The sequence below is a fragment of the Bubalus kerabau genome, chromosome 10 (genome assembly GCF_029407905.1).
Source record: "Bubalus kerabau isolate K-KA32 ecotype Philippines breed swamp buffalo chromosome 10, PCC_UOA_SB_1v2, whole genome shotgun sequence".
NCBI lineage: Eukaryota > Metazoa > Chordata > Mammalia > Artiodactyla > Bovidae > Bubalus > Bubalus kerabau.
This window is the reverse complement of record NC_073633.1, coordinates 71,817,308-71,835,575: the sequence shown is the minus strand read 5'-3', so window position 1 is coordinate 71,835,575 and position 18,268 is coordinate 71,817,308. Positions and strand designations below refer to the sequence as shown.

The following is an 18,268-nucleotide window of genomic DNA, read 5'->3' as shown; positions in this document are numbered from 1 at the left end:
TACTACTGTATCATTGTAAGTGTTATTGCTAGGAATCAGTAGCCAAAATATGTGAAAAAGTTTTCCTTGTGGCTTCCTGGATCATTCCTACTTTGTCCATCCTAACAGTTTTAGGATTTATAACCATATTATTTTTTTCACCTTTCACAATTCTGTAGTCACAGTTAGTGTCTATCAGTGTCTATTATAACCCTGTGCTATTGGCTTTCAGCCAGCTAATTACTGTTGGAGTGATGTGCAGAGAACTGGCCGCTTTCCTGAGTATTAGCTGCAGCCTTTCTCAATCATCCTGTTTCCTTGTTCTTCACGATTTTCAGGCAGTCATGGTTTTCTTATTTTGTACTCATTATGAAGTTTAAAACTTGGCCCTGTGAAAGGAGCTGAGTGCCTGGTCTGTTTTCTGCCACCCAAACCAAATAAACCTGTAAACATATAAAGTCTTTAAAAAAAAAAAGCCCACATTACATTGGGAAAAAACTTTTTTCCCCCTGATACTGCATCTCCTCTAGGAAATCACCAGACTGGAGGCCTTTGCAGAGCTTGAATTAGGCCCTTATTAGGATGGTGTTGCATTGATTTTGGATAGTGCATTACAGAGTCCAGATGCTGCTTCTTTCTGTCTTAATTGGGTGTGTGTGTGGGGGGGCAGGGTGTGAGGGGAAGATCACCCTTTCTTCCAAAATACTCATCTTTTTCTCCCGTTAAAATTCATTCATGACTAAATCATTATAGAGAAGCCTTTGGAAACCTTTTTATTCTGGAGAGTTCTGGGTACAAACACATCCTCCAATGGCCATGAATACCAGGCTCCCTTGTCCTTCAAGGGAGAAGGATGCGCTGGGTAATGAACCAAAAGGCGGGACTCTGGCAGGCTCTTTCAGCTCAGACAAAACTGAACACAAGGATAGGAAGAAGCGCTCCAAAGGCCGTGGCAGGTTGCTCTCAGGAAAAGGGAATCACTTATTTTTAAGCCTTCTATCAGTGAGCCTCTATATGATCGTCACTTTTTCTTTTTTCCCCCAGCTTTATTGAGATATAGCTGTATATATATATTTTAAGCTGCTTCTGACCCTCAGCACTGGGTAATGGAAATAAGCTACAATTAAGTCCAGCTTCATAAGACAATGCGAGACTCAATAAGGAGAAATTGTTGTCCTTTTTTTTCCTTTTCTTAGCGCTTTCCTCACTCTGCTTCCCAAATTGCTTTCACTTGGGCAGGAGAGCCCACGGGAGCAAGGTCCCTCCCGCGGCTTGCTGGCTGTGGAGCTAAGCGCCACTGGAATGCAGGGCTGTGAAAACCCGGGCTGGGCCGTCGGCCTGATGGGAAGCCCGGAGCTGCTTGCTGAATTATTACTCCATTCTCGGCCAAAGCAGCGGGAGGCGAGATGATGAGTGAGGGAAAGAGCCCGTGGACTCCAATGTGGGCTGAGGGAACCAAAACAAACACAGAGAAGACAGGCCAATATTTAAATCTGTTTAAAGGATGGAGCATGCAGGAATGTTTGACTCTATTTTGTCTAGCGAACAGATTTCATTTCTTAATAGCCATGCTAGTTGGCGGCAACCAGCACTGGGAAGGGAACTGTTTTCCTGCTCCTTTGCCCACGCCTCTTGCGGCTCTCAGGGACATCCCCCCCCTTCTTTTTTGGTACTTAGGATGGCCTGCAAGTTGTAGACTGAGTCAGGTTCTGAATGTGTATGCCTGGTACATCCCCCTGTTGTTTCTCCTTCCGGAATAAACTTTGCTTAAGAAAACTGGGGGCGAGGAGAAGACCATGGAGGCTGCAATCAAAGCATTTCACAAATTCTGATTTCCCAGTTTCCAGGCTGCTCAGCCCCAGTTGAAGAGCATTAATTTGGACACAGAGCCTTTCCTCGCTCCCTCTCCAGCTGTTGCATGTGCTTTTCTCTGGGTAGTGGTGGGTTTTGTTTTTTGTTTTTAAATCCCTCCCTTGGATATTTTTTTCAATGATTTTTTTGTTTTTAATGACTGCACAGTGTTCTGTGGTGAAAGTGCTGTGTCCTAACCACTGGATCGCCAGGGAATCCCCTGATTTTATTCTTTTATTTTTTTTTTTACCACCTCTAACAGATCTTCATTCTTCCTGTATCTCCCCACTTTCCCACTCCAGACCACCCTCCCAGACTCCCACTGCATTTTCAAACGTGTCCTGACATGTTCAACTGCGGTTGCCAGCTTTCCCCCAGCTTCCTGCCACTGTCACTGGCCAGGGGAAGCCAGTCGTGTACCTCCTTGATCTGTTGTTTTATGACAAGTATTAATACTTCTCAGTGACTGGATACCAAGTATTTTGATGAACACTAGATGGTCATTCAAACACATATTCTGTCCTTGCAATAACATAATCAGATGGAATGTTGGTTAACAGTGAGAATATATGTCTATGTGTGTACACACACACCCCCCCTCATTTTGGTCTATGCTGCTGCTGCTAAGTCGCTTCAGTCGTGTCCGACTCTGTGCGACCCCATAGATGGCAGCCTATGGGGAGACCTTATTACCCCAACAGGGCACAGAGACAAATCTCTGTTTACTATGATTGTCCCAGAAAGTTTCCATTTTCACTTTCTTTTTATATCTTTCACTTTAAGGAGAGTGTTGGAGAACCTAGTTTATCATAGGTGGCATGGGCTTCTAGGATGGTAATTTTTCAGTCACACTATTAATGAACGTAGACATGGTTCAGGCTTAGTTCCAATAGTAGAAAGCAATCCAGGCTCATAACTGTAGAGGGCGCTCGTGTCTTAATAATAGCACTGCCATTGCCACTAGAAGCAGCGACCAGGCGGCGGGAAGAGCATATCTTCTTATTACTAGATTATTTTATGGGAAAGGATATAAGGCACACTTGATTTTCACATTACCCCTCTAATTTGTTTTTCTTATGAATAAATTCATCTTCTAATTTGCATCCTTTGGTTACAGTTTTGTTAAAAGTGCATGAGCCCTGCCCAGTGAGAATTCACCTCTTCAATATTTCATGCCTTGTGTTGCTTCTGCCCCTTGGTAACTGGTACCGTGTGTGCAGGGAGCTATAGGTGATCTTCCCCAAATGGCAACTGGAGCAGGACACCGTCTGCAATAAAAGCCTTTAGTGGTTTTTGATCTCATTTGGAATGAAGCCCTCTCTTCTTACTGTGCTGACCAAGGCCTTGTAGGACATAGCAGCCTCTTTTGACTTTTCAACCTTGCCCCCGCCCCCCACTCCTTGCTGCTCTCCGGGCCGACTCTGGGACAGTTTATATACCATGCAAAGTGGTCCATACTCGGTGTCCATCTGCTCAGTAAGCCCATCCACCTGCCATCTCATGGCTGGCTGCTATCCACTTCTTAGTCCCTTGCTTCATATAAATTCCTCAGAGAGACTTTCCTCTTTGTCTACCCTACCTAAAATAGGCCCTTCCACTCAGCTCTTTTTTAATTAGGAAAATTTGAATTGCATTATGATTCATCTAACAGTTGACATTTTAGTGAATTCTAGTGTGGAATTTGCCATTGAAAATGTACAATCCAGTAGATTTTAGTGTATTCACGAGATTGCACTATTATCACAACTACCTAACTTCAGAACATTTCCACCACCCTAAAAAGCAACTGCATACTATTAGGAAGTCACTCCTCACCCCCCATTCCTCTCATCCCCTCCATCCACAGATGTCTTTATGGATTCTACCTTCTGACCTTATGGATTTGCCCCCTTCTGGACATTTGATACCCAGGTCTTTTGAACTGTTAAAAAACCCTGTTTGTTTTGTTTCTGGCACATATGCATTTGTTTGTTTACCTGTTTATCATTTATTTATCATTTGTGCTCCATGGATATGAGCAGAGTTTTTTTCCCAACCCAGTCAGCCTAGGAACGCAGCAAGTCAGCCTCTTGCTGTGGGAGTGAATCAGCAAGGTGGTGCGATCTTCCTGACCCAGGGATTGAACCTGGGTCTCTTGCATTGCAGGTGGATTCTTTACTGTCTGAGCCACCAGGGAAGCCTATATATATATATATATATATATAGGAGGAGGAGGTGGCAGCCTACTCCAGTATTCTTGCCTGGAAAATTCCTTGGACAGAGGAGCCTGGTGGACTATAGACCATGGAATTGCAAAGAATTGGACACGACTGAGAAACTAACACACACACACATATGAAGATATTGAGAGGGAGAGAGAGGGTTGTTTTGGTTTTTAATCTGCAGAGTGGGCTGGTTGGCTGGAGACCCAGGCGTGAGCTGATTAGTACTGTAGTCCAAGTCTGAGGGCCACCTGTGTAAAATTCCCTCTTGCACAGGGTAGATCAGTTTTTTGTTCTAGTCAGGCCTTCAAATAATTGGATGTAATCAGAGAGTAACCTGCTTTACTCAAAGTCCACCAGCTTAAATGTTAATCACATCCAAAGCAACCTCATAGAAACATCTAGAATAATGCGTGGCCACATGTCTGAGCCTTGTGGCCCAGGCAAGTTGTCACATACATTTAACCATCAAAGCCCATACTTGATGCTTGGGTTCAAACTGGGCTGGGCTGGAATGCAAGGACAGAATTGCTGGAGAACTTTCTGTTTCCCACTTGGTGAGGTGAGTCCAGGTCCTACCTGTTGAAGGTAAAACTGGTCAGTTCTCCAAGGGTGGTGTTTGTGGGTAAGGATGTGTGGTTTGCCCAGAAAATAAGCGTGTCCCTGACACCCACCTTTTGCCTGGGGAGGGGGTTTGTGAGCAGATAGTTTCTGCACTTTTTAGTTGGATGGGCCTCAGGAACCTAGTAATCATTCACCCAAAGAGGGCCCACCTGGTGCTCGTTGGTGCCATCTCTTGATTGCATTTGTTCATTTATTCATTCATTCAAGAATGTTTATTATATGCCAGGTCCTTTCCAGTTTTGAGGAAACAGCAGTGTACCAAGCCAGACAAAAATTGCTATTCTCAAGAAATTTACATTCTGGGAAGTGAAGAGAGACAGATATTTAAAGAAAACAAACAAACAATAGGTCCTAGACCAACTGATGATAAGTGCAGAGGAGGAACATCAAGGTGAGACAGGAAATAGGGAATGCCATTGTTGCAGGGTGGGTGGGGGGCTGGTGCTTTGCATTATGGAATGAAGTGGTCAGGGAAGAACTCACTGGAAGAAAAGTTACCTTCTGAATAAAGAGCAAGTCATGTGGATAACAGGCGGAAGAGAACTCTGGGCGCAGGGAACAGCCAATGCAAAGGCCCTGAGAAAGGAGTGTGTCTGGAATAGAATGAAAGTGGGGAGAGTAGTGGGTGGTACAGTTAGAGAAGAGTTGGCCAGAGCAGATGGGGCCTTGAAGGTCATAGCAAGGGCTCCTGCTTCTACTCCGAGAGAGGCGGAAGCCAAAAAAGGGCTTTGTATTCAGGAGTGACCTGACCTTGTTGCTCTTCTGACATGTGTATGGGGGAAGCGGGGAGTGTTTTAGTTCATCTGGGCTTACATAACAAAGTACCGCAGACTGGATGGCCAATAAACAATGGAAATTTACTTCTCACAATTCTGGAGGTTGGGAAGTTTGAGAGTAAGGCACAGGCAAATTTGGTGTCTGGTGAGACCTGCCTTCCGGTTCATAGATGGCTGACTTCTCACTGCGTCCTCCCATGGTGGAAGGGGCGAGGGAGCTCTCTGGGCCCTCTTTTATAAAGGCTCTAATCCCATTCCTGAGGACCTTACCCGCATGACCTAATCACCTCCTAAAGGGCCAGCCATTAAATACCATCACCTGAGGGGTCAGTATTTCAACATATGGATTTTGTGGGGACACAAACATTCAGATCACCTCAGGGATGGTGAAGCAGAAGCCGGGAGGTTCTGCTGGGATTCAGGGGAGAGACGGTGGAGTATTTGCTGGACAGAGTGGAGCCCCTGTGGAGTGTGTATGTGTGGTGGGGGGGAAGGGTTAACATATATATTCCCATCCAGTCTTTTTGCACCTGTACAGTCAAGGTGGGAAGAAGACGGCCTTAGATTGTTAGGATTCTTGTCCTTAACGAGAATGTCTGAGGGCTACCTTTGGGGCTGTCATAGGATACGTGATCAGTTTTGTCTCCAAGGGAGAGAAACCCATCCTGGGGCCAGTGGCTGTGGTCAAGAGTGGATTGACCCAACCACCCATCCTCCAAGCCTTGTGTGCTGAGAGCATACTGGGCCCTGTGGCCATTCAAAGGAAGTGACCTCATCAGTGTGCCTTTCAAGCCACACAGGTTGGGTCCTTGTGTGACATTCAGCCGTCGCTTTGGTTTACACCAAATTCAACAACTTGTGGCCTGCAGATCCTCAGTATAAATAGCTGGAAAAGCCTGACCTTGACAACCTCATTTCTCATTCCTTTCTTGTTACAGGTAATAGAGCTGAAAATGTGGTTTTAATTATAGCACTAATGAAAACTGAAAATCCAGACAGACACTTGACGAACTCTGCTGTGCTTTATATTACATTTGTGCTAACTACAAAGTGCCCAGCTGGGTGTAACATTATCCCCCTTTCCTCGAGCATCCGCCTGACTGAAGCTGTATAATTGATGTGTACTTTGGCAGGAGGTCAGCTTAAAGGGTTTTTTTTTTTTAAAGATTTTTTTTAAAGCATCTTTAATGGTATTTGGGGGAAAGGAATACGTTTATTACCTGGGCTGGGAGAACATTTCTATAGGTTGCCTGACACTCCCCACCCCCATTCCAAACTTCTAGAGCATTCCACACTTTACCTTCAGGAACCTCCAGGGCCAGAGGCGAGCAGAGAGACTTTAACATGGAGTCACATACCTTTGTCCTTGGCCAGTGACACTTCCTGGGTGAAGCAGTGCCTTCCCACGCAACTCTGTTCAGTTCCCTGTGCCTTCCTTCCTATCAGAAGGGTGTGTGCTGTGTCTATGAAAGGAGAGTGGGCTGCACCTACATGTGCCCATCTGTCCTCACCTCCCGGCCTGTGGCTCCTGTGTGGCCTCTAAGGAAGTTCAGAGGTAGGGCTGTCAAATAAAATACAGGATGCTCAGTTCAATTTGAATTTCAGAGAAATAGCAAATGGTTAAAAATTAAAAAGCATTTCCCCCATTAAAATTTTTTAATTTTTAACTTTTGTTTATCTGAAACTCAAATTTACACTTGGTATCCTGTAGTTTTACTTGTTGAATCTGGCAACCCTACTCAACAGAGTTTCTGAGACTGCATACGTTTTCTGCAAGGACTTCTGAAAAAATTCTCGCCCCTGGCTTAAAGCAAATATAGATCCTCATTTGGAAACAAGGTAAGGTTACTTCTGTTCTAGCCCACCGCAGGCTCCATTCACACCCCACCTGACTGTGAAATCCCCTTTGCTTCCTGCTCCTTAGGTCACAGAGAGTGCCACGAATCCACCCCCATGGTTCTAGAATGACTGGAATTTATGGCATTGCCTTCCTCAAAAACAACAGTAGGTTCTTCAGAGACCCACTGATGATAATGGCATCTTTACTGACTTGGCTGGTGACCTGGTCAAGCTGCATAATCTCTTTCTTGTTTAATTTTTATTCTTTCTGTTTTTATTTGAATATTTGAATAGGTAGTATATTCATATTACATGTATGGATATTAATAAAACACAAAAAGTAAGAAGTCTCCTGTTCCCTTCTAATGTCAGCCATCCAATTCCCTTCCCCATTGGCAACAAATACTATTAGTTTATTGCTTACTATTCCAGACGTATTTATGCATATATATGTAAATAAGTAAGTCTTCCTTTCTCCCCATTTCTATATAATTGTTAGCATACTGTACCCACTGTACTTGGTATACTGAAAACATCCTCCTTTTTAAATTTACTGTATCTTATAGATCTTGTAGTATCATGACACAAAGACCTTTCTTATTCTTTTAAAAAATTTATTTGTTTGCTTATTTGGCTGTACTAGGTCTTAGTGGTGGCACACGGGACCTTTTAGTGCAGTATTTAGGGTCAAGTTCCTTGAGCAGGGATTAAACCCAGGCCCCCTGCATTGGGAGTATGGAGTCTTAGCTACTGGACCAGCAGGGAAGTCCCTTATTCATTCTTCATGGCTACATACTATTACATCGTGTGGCTTTATCATATTAATCAGTCTCCTTTTGTTGGACATTTACATGAATTCCAGTTGTCTGCTGTTACAAACAACAATATAGAGCATGCATCATTTTTTGTGTACGTAAATATGTGTACACGCATGCTCAGTCGCTTCAGTCATGTCTGACTTTTTGTGACCCTATGGACTGTAGCCCCCAGGCTCCTTTGTTCATGGGATTCTCCAGGCAAGAATACTAGAGTGGGTTGCCATTCCCTTCTCCAGGGGATCTTCCCTGACTCAGGGATCAAACCCATGTCTCTTATGACTCCTGCCTTGGCAGGCGGGTTCTTTACCACTAGTGCCACCTGAGAAGCCCATATGTTTTCTTCAGTTAAATTCCTAAACGTGGCTTGTTGAGCCAAAGAGTGTATGCATTTATAGTTGGCCAGATTTCTCTATTAGTTTCCTATTGCTGCTGTAAGAAATGACCACTAACATGGTGGCATAAAACAACACAAAAGTGTTATCTTACAGTTCTGGAGGTCAGAAGTCTGAAAATCAAGGAGTCAGCAGGGCTGTGTTCCTTCTGGAGGCTCTACAGAAGAATTCATTTCCTGCCTCTTTCAGTTCTAGAGTCTGCCTTCATTCCTTGGCTTGTGACCCCTTCCTCCATCTTCAAGGCAGATGTGTAGCATCTTCAAATCTCTCTTTCTCTGACCTCTGCTTCCATCGTTACATCTGCTCCGACTCTGACTCTCCTGCTTCCCTTTCATACAGACTCTCGTGACTATATTGAGCACACTTGGATAACATGGGAGAATCTCCCACTTCAAGGCTCATAACTAATCACATCTGCAAAGTCCCTTTTTTGCCATGTAAGGTAACATAGTCACAGGTTGTAGGCTGCCATGTTGCCCATCCTGTGGGTCGTTACTCAGACCATGACACATAGAGAATTTGTACCAAATTAAACTCCCATCACAGCATGTGCATTCAAATTATTTGCAACTTTATCAGTCTGGTAGATTAAGTAAATGATAACTCCATTTTAAATTTTAAGTTGCATTTATCTTATTGGTGAGTAGATGGATGAGGACATCTATCCAAGAGCCTTTCCTTTCTTCTTGAATTGTTCAAATCGTTACTTATTTTTCTATTAGGTTTTCAGTTGGGAAATGACTATATATGGGAGTAGCTGATGTTTCTGAGAAAAAAATGGCACGTATTTTTTCTAGTTTGTCATTTCTATTTCAACTTTCTTTATAAAAGGTTGTTTTTTTTTGTTTTTTTTTTGTTTTTTTTTTTTGCTGTGCAAAAGGTCTTATATTTATGTAGTGAAATTGATAAAATTTATTTATGGCTTCTGGTTTAAGTCATGTTTACAAAGATCTTCTCCACTTCAAGGTAATAAAAGAGACACTTTCTTTTAAAATTTAAATAAGTAAAAAACAACACAGGAAACAACACATGTTCTTTGTTGAAAAGGTATAAAATACAGATCAATAGCAAGAAAGAAAAGCCACTTACAACATACATTCTGTTATTTACTCTGTATAAGAGAGGCTTACAGACTACAGTATGTTTGCAAGCGGGGCCTGGGCAGTGGGTTGCTGAAATTGGCCCTGTGGCTTTGCCAGAGCAGTTGTGCCTATTGTGAGTATCTTTTCCCAACACCATACTCAGTAAAATCAAGTTGGTAGCTTAAAAGTGATCATAATGAGAGTTATTTGCACTATAGAAATTGGTAAATGCCACAAATCAGGCCTTTCCTCCTGGGGTACCAGTGGTTAAACATTTACAAGCATACAACTAGAGGACTTGTGTAAAAGTCTTTTAGAAAAACCCAAGAACTGATTTTTCTTAGATTTTTTTGTCTATTTGGGAGAAGGGGGGAAGGAGAGGAGGGCTTATGGGTATTATCTGTATGTGGGAGGCAGTTTTATATTTGTGGTGCCTCCATATACATACATACACATTTACTAAAACAGCGTATAGTATATTAAATCTGGTAACCTGCTTCGTTGTCTCCTTAGTGGTATATTGTTGCCATCTTTCTATCTCAATAAACATTTCATTATTTTAATATTAATAATTACATATTGTTATTTAGTTGCAAAGTTGTGACCGATTCTTTTGTGATCCCATGGACTAGCCTGCCAGGTTTCTCTGTCCATGGGATTTCCCAGGCAAGAATACTTAAGTGGGTTGCCACTTCCTTCTCCAGGGGATCTTCTCGACCCAGGGATTGAACCTGCGTCTGCTGCTGGGCAGGCAGATTCTTTACTGTTGAACCACTTGGGAAGCCCTGGTAATTACACAGTATGCCACCAAATGACATTACGTTTGACCAATCCCTTATTATGAAACATTTATGAAACTTCTGTCTGTGTCAGTTGCATCCTTTGGTTGATATGATATTAGGCTTCTAAACTCTCTCTAAAGGATGTAGAGTTTATTAGTGAAAAAACTTGCAAGTGCTTTGATGCCTTCAGATATATGAGGCCTTTGCAATGTTGGCATCACTGTTCTAATTACCCTTAATAAGGCAGGTCTTTTGGAAGATACCTTGGTTTCTCTTGGTATAACCTGCTCAGACCCCTTGAAACATAAATTCTGGAGCTATTCATGTGGCAATAACCACTCAGGAGGAAAGAATGGTAGCATTGGAGATGTGGATTCCAAGAGACAGAAGCCCTGCCATGAGACAGACAGGGAAGGTGATAGTTAAGCCATAGATAAAAATAATGAGGATAAATCCCATCAACTCACTGAGAAGTTTCAGACAGGCCAGCAGGTATGGAGGATTCAGAGTAGAGAATAACTAGACAAGATAAATTTGGGCTAGGAAACTAGGTATGACATTTCTTAGTTAGCACAGACATGAAATAAACGCATTACAATCATTATTTCTCAAATATCCAAAATATCCTTAATCCTGCATTAGGTGTTTTGGGGAATTAAAGAGAAATGTAAGGAATGGGTGGACTGGTTTCAATCAAAGAAAATCTGGAATTTTCATAAATTCATGAGTACCTTTGAACAACCATGTTGCAAAGCATCACTTTGATTTTGCTGTGTCTGGAACCACTGGATGCCGAGTATGCTTTCAGTGATGGCATACAAGACGACCACACTAAAGTCAGTTCAGAGTTATTGAGCCTATGGCTTTATTTGAAATGCATAATTGTTCTGAATTTGATTCCATCTACAAAAGGGAGATAAATTCTCTAAATTTTTTCAACCAGTACTAAGAAAAGATTACTAATAGTGGAATTTTAGTTAGTGTCTACACCAAAGCTTTGAAAATCATCTTTTGGTGTTTCTTTGGGTCTAAGGGTAAATGGATACCAACTTGTTGGAATTGTACATACTCTCTGTGGTTTCTGATTCTTGAAACATATTGTTGCCACTGGAAGGCAGTGTTGCCTAGTCACTGTGTGTTCAGTCAAGACCTTGGGTGGATTGGAAGATTTGGCCTGAATTTGCCGGGAATTCAGACAAGTCCAGAGATGTGCTTTTATCTCTGCCTCTTCTCTGAATCTGTTGGAGGTGCCATCCTTGTTGGATGTTTCCTGTGTGCTGGCATACATCATGTGTGCTGGCATTAATTACGTGAAATCAGCGTGGCTTGTGTGTATTAAACTTGTGTGACTTGAGAGGGTCTCCACTTTTCTTACATGTAAAATGGGATCATTAGCTCTTGCAATCTTAAAACTTCATTGAAAAAAAAACACAGATGGTGGGATTTCCAAATAATCAGATAGAAACAACGTAATCAATGAATTATACAGGTCTCCTTTTAGAAATCTCACTTAACTATTAAGTTTCATTAGTTGTTGCCTGATTATCCCAGATGTTTTTCTTCCTTATCACCTCTTGCACCTGGTAGAATTCTGGGTCAGTCAGGAGTTATCAAAGAAAATTGGTTCAGCAATTAAGTAGCCTTTCTGCATTTTTCTTCCTATCAACAAATATTCAGGTGAGGGTTTGACTTAGAAGCATACTTTAGAATTTAAGTTAGGGAGTGTTCTCTATTGACTTTTTTAAGTGGACATCTCCTCTTTAGACTATTAATAATAATCCCTTATCTTTGTACAGTGCTATAACAATGTAAGGCTTAGTATACCTTTTCTCACTGGAATCTCATAACAGTCTGGTGAATTTGGTGAAGGAGGAATTATGATTTTCATTTGGATGCATAGGAAACAAATTCAGGTGGAGTCATGCACCCAAAGACACTTAATCATCTTCCAGTTCTAAACTGTGCTTTTCCCTTCCTCAGGCACACCGTGTATAAACAAAGGCCCCTTCACCTAGCAGGCCATGGTAGAAAGGCTGGAATTGTAGCCTTTAATTCATGGCATTTTTTTGGTCCCATCTTTCCTCTCTTGGTTCATAGACGAACATACCTATTTTTGGTTGTGTCAGTAAGTGATCATCACAGTATGATTTTTCATGGACTTAGAGTGAATAAGAGGCTCTATACATTAAAGCCTTTCCGTTTCTTAGGGAGCTTTATTCTACAGAGTGTTTCTGTAGAAAATGTTTTTTACTTGAAAGACTGTGGATCACTTTTCAAACATGGAATTGTCTTATCTGAAATACATTCCTACCTGTGCTGAAAGACACAGGTATAATCAATGCCTTGATCATAAGGACAATCTTTATCAAAAGTGCCTTAGATCCCCAGGAGCCTGAGGGGATGAGAGAGAAGGCCTCTACTAGTGTCAGTGTGAGCAGGAGCTCAGCCCCCTTGTGGACCAGGCACGAAGGAAGGTTTCAGCAAACTGCTTTGGAATCCCTCTAATCCCTTCTGTGTTTTCAGCATCAGATAATTAACATATTTCTAGATGCAAGTCACTTTAGTTCAACTGATGCCTTTAGGTTCTGCAGGCTCTTAGGTTTAGTGTCACTGTGAAGATGGAAAGCTAGAACATACCAGGTGGTAAATTAGTTAATGAGGATTCCTTTATCTAGTATATTGGCTATCAAAATTGATTGGAAATTGAATTCACCTTCCTCACTGCCCTGCAGCAAGGTTTGTGAATGATGAATAGTCTCTCAGAAGCTGCTTAGGAAAATCAAAGTCAGATTTACCAGTGGTATTCAGACGCAGTCTGTAAATATCATGAGGCAGGGTCCTTGTATCCTTGAGTAATCCAGCTCCCTGCAGGTGTGCTTTTAAGGAGAGTAGAGACATCAGAGATGGTGCTCTTCTTTTTATGTTAACGTGTGTGTTATAGAAAAGTGTCTCATGTTGTTGCCCCTGTCATTTAATACACGACAAACATATAATGCTTACTTTAATATTTTTCAAAAATGTAAAAGTTTTTGCTGAGATAATTGGAGATGCACATGCAGCTATAAGAAATATCACAGAGAGATGGAGTGTGCACTTTGCCCAGTTCCCCCCAGTGGTAACGCTTTGGAAAATCCTAGTATTATTCAATATCACAACCAGGATATTGACATTGATACGACCACTGATCTTGTTCAGATTTCCTCTGTTTTTACTTGTACTCTTGTGCATAGGTGTGTATGCAGGCATGTGTGTACGCATGTATTAATATTTAGTTGATACAGCTTTATCTACTTGTGTAGGTTGATGTAGCCACCCTCATAATCAGTGACACTGAACAGCTTCATCAACACGTGTATCTTCTGTGTTGCTCTTTCAGAGCTATGGGCTTCCCTGGTGGCTCAGATGGTAAAGAATCCACCTGCAAAGCAGGAGACTGGGGTTCAATCCCTGGGTTGGGAAGATCCCCTGGAGAAGGGAATGGCAACCCATTCCAGTATTCTTGCCCGGAATCCCATGAACAAGAGGAGCCTATGGTTCATAGGGTCGCACAGAGATGGACACAACTGAAGTGACTTAGCACGTTGAAGGACACGTGACTGGTTTCCAGTTTTTGGCTATCATGAATAAAGCATCTGTGAACATTTGTGTGCAAGTTCTGTGTGAATGTCAGATTTCATATCTCTGGAATAAATGTCCAACTCATAAAACTCTTTAGGGGTAACTGAAGTAGTAAAATTTTCATGCTGTCTTACAAAAGAAAAGTGAAAGTGAAAGTTGCTCAGTCATGTCCAATTCTTTGTGACTCCATAGACTATACAGTCCATGGAATTCTCTAGGCCAGAGTACTGGAGTGGGTAGCCTTTTCCTTCTCCAGGGGATCTTCCCAACCCAGGCATTGAACCCAGGTCTCCCACATTGCAGGCGGATTATTTACCAGCTGAACCACCAGGGAAGCCCAAGGATACTAGAGTGGGTAGCCTATCCCTTCTCTAGCAGATCAAACTGGGGTCTCCTGCATTGCAGGTGGATTCTTTACCATCTGGGCCACAAGGGAAGCCTGCCTTACAGAAGATGCTTTCTTCTAAAAGATGAGCCATTTCAGTTTGTGTAGACATGCAGACTTGTAGACATGTATATTATTTCCATCTTCTCGTAGGTGGACAATGTTTTTCCATGAAAATAATTTGAATTTCAGTTCATTATATGGATGTTTCATGGGGGATGAGGTAAAAGTACTTTAAAAAGAACAAAAAGGATGTACACGCAGAGTTATCACTAATTGGTTTGCCTTCTCACCTGTAAACTCTCCAGTTATTTGAAGTATCTCCATTGTTGCCATTTTGCATTATAATCATCTATTTACATGCCAGAAGATCCCCACTCCAGTGAATTTCTTGAGAGGTGGGTTCCTGTGTTAATGATTTCAGTAATGCAGGGCAGGTATTTAACACACACTTCTTAAAGAATCTCTTTTTTTGCACAGGACAGTTTATAAGTCATCTAATATGTTTAATTTTCATGCAGCTAATTTGATAAAAAATAGCAAAAGTGTACGTTAATATCTTTCAACTATGCTATTACCATCTTATATATAGAAAAACTTCTATATATAAAACTGCTTCAGAGAAAATTGGTGAGTGGTTTAATGTTTGTTAGGATGAAAGGAATTTATCAAGGACAAAAGTGATATAATCTACTGTTTCACATGAGAGAAAATAGATTAGGAATTCACCTTTTCCATGAGTAATATCAAAGAATGATACAACCCAACATTTAGCTCAAACCTACATTTTGTAGTGGGATTAGAGCATATGTGACATTTAAAAATATTTTACATTTTGACAGTTGAAAGATACTTAATATTACTAAAATTCAGGTTTACTCAGGGTATGACTTCAGCAATTTTCTTTGGAAGCTGTAAAAGGCAGGAAGAGATTCAGAAATCTAGGATAAATTTATTTTACCATCAGTGGTTTGAGTTTGATATTTTATTTTAAACCTTATGATGCATTTCTGGTATTAATATCATAGCCTTTGTATATTACACTGCTTCGGTCCTCACTTAAGATGGTAAGGCCCAATGGTCATGGAGCCTAGAGTTCCCTTTATTTATAAAAATAAATTTAACTTTATTGTTATTATTTTCCAGTCATGCCAGAGGGCTTGCAGGATCTCAGTTCCCTAATCAGGGATTGAATCCAGCCCACTGCAGTGAAAGAACAATGAAATAATTATGCAGCTATTTAAAACTATAAATGTGAACTTCTTTCATAACTCTTTTATTTGTAAAAGTAACAATATTTAACAGTTCTCTTATGATCTCTCCTGTTCCTACTCTACTAGGCATACATATTGATACATAAAACTGCCAGTTGACAGGAAGGTTAGAAAACTTAGGTTTTGAATAATATTACAAAATTAAGTATCCAAAGTAGTCCATACATTCTGATGTGCTCTGATATGGAAAATTGTCCTTTCTTTAAAATTTGACAAATGTTATATCAAGGAGATTATAGGTATCCCCCTTATGTGTAGATTAGAAATTGTAAACTCTTCCATTATTGACATCTTTTCTATTATATTTTGGAGAGTTTAAATTGGTACACTAATACATGACATTGTTTTAGAAGCAGCAGCAATTTATAGTTAGGTTGAAGCAAGTTCTTGTAATAATGACAGGCGAGGTTCAGCACTAATCCATGGGGATCTATGCAACATGGCAAACAATACACTTTCCAAGACGTGTTTGAATTATGAATCCAATGGTGGGCGGTCTCTCAGTTCTGTGCAGAATAGCTTTGGTGTGAGTTGATGGAGCATTTTGTACCTGGGATTCAGAACTTTTATGAAGGCCAATACCCTGAAACTCATTCAAGCAATAAATTCACTTGTCTTTGAGTTTACAAGGCAATAAACAGTGAAGGCCTTTGACCTTAACATTTACTGAATACATTTGCAGCAGTTGTGTTTATTGACAACTATTTATAGGGAAGCATTGGGCACTGAATTTCTTAAGGGGAGGAAAAGATCTTGTGGGTCTTTTTTGAAAAATAAAAACTCCTGAATTTAATTTTTGGCTATTAGACAGATTTTGAGTTTTGGAGTTGGGATTTGATTCTAACTACATGCAAATCATGCTTTGGGAATTTCTTTTTTTATGATAAAACTATGGGGGAATTTATTCATCTTAGGGTACATTATGCATTTTGAGTTTCATGAATCAAAGACATGAAAGTAAAAGAGGAATCTTTATTATTGAAATAATTGCTATGCCATGAAAAAGGCAGTCTGGAGCTCTTCTTTCTTCCTGAAACCTGGGAGGGATTACTATTGCTCCCCATTGCAGGTGGGAAATTGGGTGCAAAGCAATCAATCAAGAGTTTTGTTTCTTAGAAGGAGAGTCTAATGATGGGTGAATTAGAAAAGATGCTGCAGGCACCTTGGGATACAGGGCAACATGCATCCATAATGGAAAAATGTCATTTTTACTCAAAGAGAGTCCTCTGAGCCAAGTTTTCATCATTGACTCAACCACAGTTACATCCCACCAGAAGGAAGCATGTACTTATAATGGCCAAGGAAAGCGGGTAACCTCTTCTCATCATGCTATTTGAACATATTTGACATAGGGAGAAATCCCTGGTTGATTTTGGTGGGACTCGTGCCTTCGAGAACACGATGTGCTGATCATTATCTCAACATCTGGTGATAGTGGGAGTACTTGAGGGGGCAGTTAACAGGATCCATTCCTCCTAGATTCCACAGTAACACTGACACCACACTCTTAGTAGATGAATTCTGCAATAACAGCGCTTGGCAGCCTTGCAGTTAGCTTAAAAAGCTTCGGCTCACAAAATTCTTTGCAAGCTTTCTTCTCACAGAAGGAGCGAACTGCAAGAAAAACAAAAGAAGTATGTATTTTTTGGGTCATGTTGTCACTTCATATTAGACAATGATCTGTTGGACCCCCTCCATTGAGGCTCTGACTGCATTTATGTCCATTGCTTTGGATCTGGGCTTATGTATCTGTCTTAACAGGCTGTGAAAGAAAAGTTATGTTTCATCTGTTTGTCGAGGGAAGTGGGGTAAGATTGGGTTGGTTTAGCTAGTTAAATCTAGTGTTATGATGTTGATGGTTAATGGTTCTAGTCAGCTCTGCCGAGAGAAAAATATGTGTTTCAATGACACAGGCCACTCTCTTATAAATGTGGTCATTGTTTGGGGAGTAAAGGAATGATGTGAGTGACTCAGGATAGTTCATTTATTGAGACTGGAAAATAATGGAGTATAATCTGCAAAAACACTGAATCACGGTGCTGTACATCAGAAATAATATAAAGTTTTAAATCAAATATACTTCAATTTAAAAAAAGACTACTGAGGCAAGAAAAAAATTATGCGTTCAACTTAAAAAAAAGACTGAAAAGGTGATTGTCAGAGTAGATGCTGCTGTTAAAAATCAATTAGTGAGGTTAAAGACCCATAACTGGAGTCACTTATTTCATAGAACACAGAATTATGCACTATCCTTTTCATAATTATCCTATACTCTGTGTTTGATAATTATACCAACTTTATGGTCATACTCAATATAACATTTCAATGGTCATGTCCCATTGAAATCAATTTCATCCCAACTTCGTCACTTTGGGCTCTGGCCCATAATTGAAGACAACACTCCACATGGAGCCATGGTGTTGTGCAATGATATTAGTTGGGCAAAGCAAGTAGCTGCTTTCTAAGGTTATCATGTGTAATTCCTTTTTCCAGTTCAAGAACATATCTTGTTTTAAACAATTTTTGAAAGGCAGCCAAAGAAAAGGTTGGCTCAGATATGCCCTTACCAGCCTTGTTTACGGGATATAATGTTCCACGATTGGAGGAAGATGATAAAGAAAAGCTGGCTTTGGGTGATGTGTAGAAA

General features: G+C 40.9%; 2 long non-coding RNA genes across 2 annotated transcripts; one reads left to right on the top strand and one right to left on the bottom strand.

Moving 5' to 3' along the window:
• Positions 1-4,429: 4,429 nt before the first annotated feature.
• Positions 4,430-5,640, bottom strand: LOC129621544 (uncharacterized). Its single transcript, XR_008699435.1, has 3 exons — positions 5,517-5,640; positions 4,706-4,954; positions 4,430-4,610 (listed from the first exon to the last, which is right to left on the bottom strand). It is a non-coding gene; the product is annotated as an uncharacterized LOC129621544 (long non-coding RNA).
• A 792-nt stretch (positions 5,641-6,432) lies between these two features.
• LOC129621542 (uncharacterized) lies at positions 6,433-7,617 on the top strand. Its single transcript, XR_008699431.1, has 3 exons — positions 6,433-6,567; positions 7,143-7,270; positions 7,356-7,617. It is a non-coding gene; the product is annotated as an uncharacterized LOC129621542 (long non-coding RNA).
• The last annotated feature ends 10,651 nt before the right edge of the window (positions 7,618-18,268 follow it).